The sequence below is a fragment of the Chenopodium album genome, chromosome 24 (assembly GCF_948465745.1).
Source record: "Chenopodium album chromosome 24, dcCheAlbu1.1, whole genome shotgun sequence".
In the NCBI taxonomy this organism is placed as follows: Eukaryota; Viridiplantae; Streptophyta; class Magnoliopsida; order Caryophyllales; family Amaranthaceae; genus Chenopodium; species Chenopodium album.
Genome location: NC_137857.1, coordinates 22,257,213 through 22,264,835, shown reverse-complemented (window position 1 = coordinate 22,264,835; position 7,623 = coordinate 22,257,213).

Sequence of the window (7,623 nt, the reverse complement as noted above, 5' to 3'; positions counted from 1 at the left end):
GATTTGGTGTTCCGAGAGCAATAATTAGTGATGGGGGGTCGCATTTCAAGCACCACACCTTCGTTCGACTTCTTGATAAGTATAGGGTGTCTCACAAACGAGGGCTTGCTTACCACCCTCAAACGAGTGGTCAAGCGGAGATCACCAATAGAGAACTTAAGGTGATCTTGGAGAAGACGATTGCTAGAACGAGGAAGGATTAGTCCTCCAAACTCATTGATTCTCTATGGGCTTATAGGACCGCCTTTAAGACCCCAATAGGGACCACCCCCTACAAGCTCGTCTATGGAAAGAATTGTCATTTGCCCGTGGAAATGGAGCATCGTGCGCATTGGGCAATCAAGCAAGTCAACTTGGATCTCCATAATGCGGGAGAACAAAGGCTTTTAAAGTTACACGAGTTAGAGGAGTTAAGGTTGAATGCCTACGAGAATGCATGCATGTATAAGGCGAGAACCAAAGCTTGACACGATGCCCAAATCGTCAAGAAAGATTTTGTCAAGGGACAAAAGGTGCTCCTCTTCAACTCGCGATTGAAACTCTTCCCGGGGAAACTTCGATCAAGGTGGAGTGGACCATACACTATCACGGAAGCATTCCCATATGGAGCCTATGAAATTTCCCAAGACGGCCACTCTCCTTTCAAGGTCAACGGCCACCGTCTCAAGCCCTATTACGAAGGATTCCCGAGTGATGAACCAATTTTCGTAACTCTTCTTGATGTGCATCATCGATATGACCCTCCTTGATTTGCTCAAGGAACGTCGAGCTAACGATGATAAACAAAAGCGCTACCCGGGAGGCAACCCGGTTTTCTAACTCTTTTCTTTGTTATTTTATTTTACTTTATTTGTTTGTTTAGTTTTTGTTTTATTTTTGTTAGTTTTAGCTTTACTTCTCTTTTGTCTATTTATTTTATTTATTTGCATTTTATTTTATTTTATTTGTCTCACCCTCGGGTTCATTTGTGTGTAGGTTCGAGTTCGAGGTCCAAGGCATTATTTTATTCTATTTTATTTTATTTTATTTTACTTTATTTTATTTTACTTTAATTTATTTTGGCTGCAAGCCTTAAGCTACACCCCGCCTTCCCTCCATCCTCCACCACAACAGCCCCCACCTTAAGCTTAGCACGCCCTCCCCTCACTCACCCCAGGGCCGTCTTAAGCAATTTAGAGGCCATGTTCTAATTTTAAAAATTGGGCCCTAAAAATAAAATTTTGATTTAAAAAACATATTCCAATAATCTTCTAGTCCGTGTAAATGTAAATTACTAAAAATGTAAATTGCTTTACACAATAGTCATAAGGTGGGAGTTAGGGATATTTCAAGTGGTTAGAGCTTGCCGATTCTCATAATTTACCCTTATGACCCTCTACACAACAAAAAAAAGAGTCACAAGGTGATTTTGACTCTAAACTCCAAATTAATATTTTAAGTGAAACTAATTATTGAAAAAAAAGACCAAATTAAAACACATTAACTTTGATCAGCCTATATGGCTAGACATTATTTTAGGGTAATAAGTCTAGACATATTTTAATTCTCCTTAAAAAAAATTAAAAAATCAACAATTACCAAGGTAATAGCCCACTAGCAAAAATTGAAGAAAAGAAATCAAACACAAACTCAATTGAGAAGTAACAGAACTGTATTCTTCCATGGATGCATGATGGTTCAAAGATCAAGAATATTATCAATATGCCATTGTTGATTTATACGAATGAGGTAAGAATGAGTGTTTGATGGATTTTTTTTTAAACAACCCAATTAATATTAATGCCTTTTGGGGATTGCAATATTAATGCCTTTTGGGAAATGCAATATTAATAGGGAGAGTGATTAATTAGAGGATGGATCATGAATATAATTGTTGGTTTAATGGAGGTGAGTGAGGAAGAGAGGATTAGAGGAATCAACGTTTTTTCAAAAAAAAAAAAAAAAAAAAAAAAAAAAAAAAAAAAATTCAATTGGGCTCATATTTGGGGGCCCTAACACCTTGGAGGCCCTGTGCTGAGGGGCTGGTTGCACAGCCTCTTAGCCGGCACTAACTCACCCACACCCTACCTGGGCTGTGCGCGCGCACAACTGGGTGTGCACGCATGCACGGCCCAGCGTGCCTGCCCTCCTCACACCTCCCCTCGCATCCCTCGCACTTCCATCACACACCCACGCAGCCCCATCCTCCCCTGCTGCTGTGCGTGCGCACACAAGGGTGTGCACACACGCACAGCCCACCCCGACTCCACTTTATTTTTTTTTCTTTTCACTCCTTCTTTCCCCTCATTTCACCCTCTTTCTCTCTCCCCGACTTTCCCCTTTCCCCTTCTCCTCCATTTTCTTTTCTTTTCCCCCTTCCTTCTTGCGAATTACAGCAGAAAAAAAGACACAATTTCCCCCTCATAATTACTGCAGTTCTCGACCCTCATAAAAAAAAAATTCGATTTTTGGGGTTTTGAAATTTGGTTTTGAAGCTTGCAAATTGGTCTTCTAATTAGTTTATTTCATTCTTTCATTCCAATTTCAAGTGCTTTCAAGCATCATTGAGGTATGATTTCAATGGACTTTTGCCTTTGATTTGTTATTAGTTGCTTCATTATTCCAATTGCAAATCTTTATGTTGCTTCTATGAACATAACATTAGTTCTTTGCACCAAATCCTTGTCTCATTCATGTTGGGATTAATTTTGTGCTTGCAATTTCATTACCAATTCTCTATTTTTATTTGGTGAGGATTTCTTGTATTTCTTGTGCACTTGTATGTGAACCAAATTCATGGTGAATTGCTATTGCTTTGGTGTGATTAATTTTGTGCTTGCAATTTCATTAGCAATTTTCTATTTTTATTTGGTGAGGATTTCTTGTATTTCTTGTGCACTTGTATGTGAACCAAATTCATGGTGAATTGCTATTGCTTTGGTGTGCTTAATTTTAAGCTTGTAATTTCATTAGCAATTATCCATTTGTAATTGGTGGTGATTTCTTGTATATTTTGTGCACTTGTTTGTGTGCCAATTTCATGGCAAATTGCTCATACTTGGCTCTTATTCTCGTAGATGGCCCCTTTACGTCGTAAGAAAAGAGCTAGGCCAAGCACTAGTGAATCCCGGCATGTTGTTCCTCCTCCTCCCGAGGTTGTTGAGACTTACAGAATCGAATTTTCAAAGGAACTTCATTGGGTGAGGTTCATTCAACTATCAAAGAGAAAGCTCAAGTCTACAGAATTTTATCATCGTGAAACAACTACGATGCTTGGTATTGACTGAGATGTCCGACTTCTTGCAAAAAATTTGGGCCTTTTGGACTTCTTGGACCTTATTGCTCCCACGTATGCTCGTTTGACTTTTGAGTTTCTTTCATCTCTCGAGGTGGTACGGGAAAATGATGAAGATAATGATGGTTCGAGGGTCTTAACATTTCAACTCTTCAATATTGACCATCGAATTTCAGAATCTCAACTTTGTGCTTTCTTTCAATTTCCTACCTCCACGGATGAAGATCATTTTGTTTACCCGGCAAAGGTCAAGATGAGCAATTCTTATCAATATGACGAGCAAAAATGGTGGTGTAGCATTGCCAAGGAGGATTACTATGAGGCACAAACTTCCAAGGCCGCTTCCATTGTTCATCCGGCCATGCACTATTTCAATCGCATCCTCACTTATGCTCTTTGTTCCAAGGACTCTTTGGGTGCTATTTCTCGTGAAGAGTTGTGTTGGCTATGGATGGCTAGCCATGACCAAGGAGAGCTTGAATTGGTAGACTTCACTCAACATTTGATAAACCGTTTTCTTGATATTAGAGATGGTGTTACGCTCTTGGGAAGCATTCAACTTGGGGGCATGATCTCAATTCTTTCCATGGGCCTAGATGATTCTTACAAGACATTGATTGGTAATCTTTCACCAATTGTGGACCCAATGGAAAAGTCTCCTTCGCACTCCCTCAACATCTACGCACTTGTCAATCAAAAGTTTCTTGAGCGAACAACGAGGCCCGATCTTTTCATATGTAAGGTCAATCGGGTTGCGGATTGGTGCTTGATTCCAAGTAAGGAGACCACCGAAAGGACAAAGAAGAAGAACAATACTATTATTTGGTGGCCCCTGAAGTGTAGCATTGATCCTTTTCTTCGGCGGAGGACTAATCGATCGCGTGCCAACTCCGATGATGCCCCTTTGTCGAATTTTTTCCAAGCTTTGCCCCCGATTGATCGGGGAGGTACATCTATCCCTTCCTCTACTTCTTCTTCTTCTTCTTCAATTGAGCTAGCTACTTTGCATGATAAGCTGGATTCTATTGTCAATGTTTCGTCTTGTATGCCTGTGAGTCACTTATCTCCTATGCCTTTGGGGCAAGACTTTGTTCTTGGCTATGAGTACCATGCTCGCCAAGTGTATAATTTGCATGTTAGGAGGGAAGAGATCGAACCATACCTTAACTATCCTTATCTCCCGGTCCAACAAGTACCTATCCCTCAATGGGAACCCTTTGACCCCTCCATAGGTCCTCGGCCTTGTTACCCTCATGGGGAAGGCCCCCATGTTCCCCATAGTGCTATTGTGGGCACTTCCCCGGCCACTTATGACTATAGGAAGCCCGGCCGTTGTGATAACACTTATGACCTTGCGAACCCTTCCCTTTTCCTAACCCCGAGACATTTGGTAGGTGGGTTTATCGGGTGCGCCAATCTTAGATGATTGGTCTCATTTTTTCGAGGCGGATAAGGTAAGGAGATTGGGTAGATTGAAGGGTAAGGCTCCCGTAGAGGTGGGCGGTTTACTTAGCTCTAATCATGCCATTTTGGAGACCGGTGAGGGGAGTACCCATTCTACCCCTTACCATAGTGCCGAGTGATCCCGTCGTGGCTACCCCCCCCCCCCTCTTGGTTGTTTCTTTGGTGTTGTTTTTATGCATTTAGTGTTTAGTTTTGAGTGGGGGGGGGGGTAGTTCTTTTGAGGCTTAGGGGTTTAATTTTTATGTGATGTGGGCTTTACTTGCCCCCTTTGCTTCTATGATTCACTCTTTGTCTCTTTTCTTTATCAGTGTTGATGGTTGATGTTTCATGCTTCTCTGTTGGTCTGCGCCGTTGATGTCGGCTTCTTGTTGATGCTTGTCTGTTTATGCTTTATGTCGTTGGTTGTTTCTCTCGATCATTGCTCTATTGCTTTCTGATGATTCTCTGATTCCGATTCACTCATGCTATCTTTCCCATGGTTTATGCTACCTGATTCCCGTGATTTTCATTCTCTAGAATAGTTTTTCTTTCTTTATATTCCTCGCTTTCTTTTTATTTTCTTGAAGAATAAAAGTAGGGAGAAATAAAAGTAGGACGAAATCAATAAATAAAAGGCCTAGCGCATAGCCCGCATAGGTTCACCAATCACAATATTATAGGGTAAAACATAACAATCAATCATCAATGCATCAATTAATCAGATCATAAAGGACTTTCGCTACGTATTACAATCACAAAGTTAATTTGCCGCTATTAAATCTCATCTCTTGAATCTCGACCTAACCATTTATAAATTAGTCCGCCTATTGAAACTAAGCCTAAACATTAATTCTCATCTCTCGAATCTCGAATCAATATTGCCAAACTCATACAATAGACCAACGCTAATCTAGTTGCATAGCGTTAAATCAATCAATAGGAAATTAATCTAGCATTGACAGTCAACAATAATAAATTACCCCTTCATATTATTTATGGATCCCCACAACCCTAGAATTAAACTACTCGCGCATAATTAAAACTAAACTAAACAAAGCAATTAAATAAAGCATAATAAAGACAATAATAACGAAACAAATAAGAAACAATAGAAATAAACAAAAGTAAAAACAAAGGGATTAATAAAAGTAATAGCAGTGAGACTACAAAATTACGAAGCTGGACGAAAATAATTCTAAAGCTAATAACTAATAAGATCTAAAATATTGTAATTAAAGAAAAGCTTCAATTAAAGAACTCAAGAACTCAAATAGTGAGAAGTAACGTAGTACGAAGTATATAATTCATGAAATCCAAAAGCTAAGGCATCATTTTTGGTTTTCGGTTTTCAGTTTTTTTTGAAAACTAAAAACCAAAAAGGTGTTTCCACTTTTTTGTTGTCAGTTTTCAAAATGATTATGATTTTAATAAGTTTAAACAACTTTTGATTTATTATATGACATATATCATATACTTTTATACAACAAAAAACCAGAAAACAGAAAACCACAGCAATGCCAAACGAACCCAAGAAAGTCAGAAACAAATAAAACTAAAACTAAGTCCACTTGAAACAAAGAAAAGCTGTTCCCAAACTAACAATCAAAAAGCATGATAAATATTTCCTCTGTTCTTTTTTATTTGACCTGTTTCTTTTATCACGCTTGTCAATGCAAAATTTTAATGGTCAATAACTTTAATTCTCCGTAATAAAAAATATAAAAATGATATATTATGATAGTACTTATTGTGACGAATTCAAAATGATCCAACATGAATATGTTTTTCCTTACATATTATTCACAAAACACGGTCAACAGAGAGGTGGTGAATAGTGTAAAAGTCAAAGCAGGTCAAGTAAAAAAGAACGGAGGAAGTACTAATTAAGAAATCACTAAAAACGAATCTACGAAAAACAAAGTTCTAAAGACTAAAAAGAAAAGATAATCTGACTCCCTTCTAAAAAGCTGCCCCACTCGAGTATTTATAGCAGTCAAAAACATCACATAACCGACTATTTGTAGCACACTCTACCGATCGGGCATTGAGCCGCCCGATCGGGCCCGCTTCTTTCACGGCGCGCATCGTCTCTTGCAAATGGGCCATTTTTCACTTGGGCCTATCACTAATTCGTCCATTATAATAATAATTGGTCCGTCATACTTGTTTATAACTCATGGTAGTAACTTGGACCTTCGTATTTAATCGAGCTCTTAATCACCGAACTAAATTTATTTGGAAAATTTGTCAAAAATAAGTCAACCTTTAAGCGGTTAGCTCAAAATAAGTCAACCTTTTAATTAACTAAGAATAAGTCAACTTTTATATGACATTATTTTTAATTAGGCCAAATTACCTACAACCTTCACAACAAGTCACTTTATTTATTTTATTGAAAAATCCTCCACCCAAAAACCACTATCTACACAGCCACCATCTTCAAGCCACCCAACCACCATTGCCGTCTGCCAACCAATTACCCCATCACCCCAATCGCCTCATAGCAACATGCCCCCTTGAAGCGCAACCTTGCCTCCACCGCCGCCCACTGTCTCACCATTTTTCTCTGCAACCACCACAAAACAACTACTTTACCCACACACACACAAAAGTACAAAACAAATCATCAATCAACCACTAGAAATCCATTAACTTTTCCAACTCTTCATCGCACGCGTCACCCTCAAACTCCTTGAGATAATCAATACAATCGTCTCTGGTTCTCTGTCTTTCCACTCCACACTTCCAACTTTTTAATTTGGGTTTGTTGAAGAGGGAAGGTGGGGCACGAATTGGGTAATAAAAAAAAATTATAATAAAAATAAAAAACCTAAAGGCTTACACTTTCACATACCATGGATTATGGTCAATATTGGCATTAAGAAGGAGAGAGAAGAGAGTGGTGT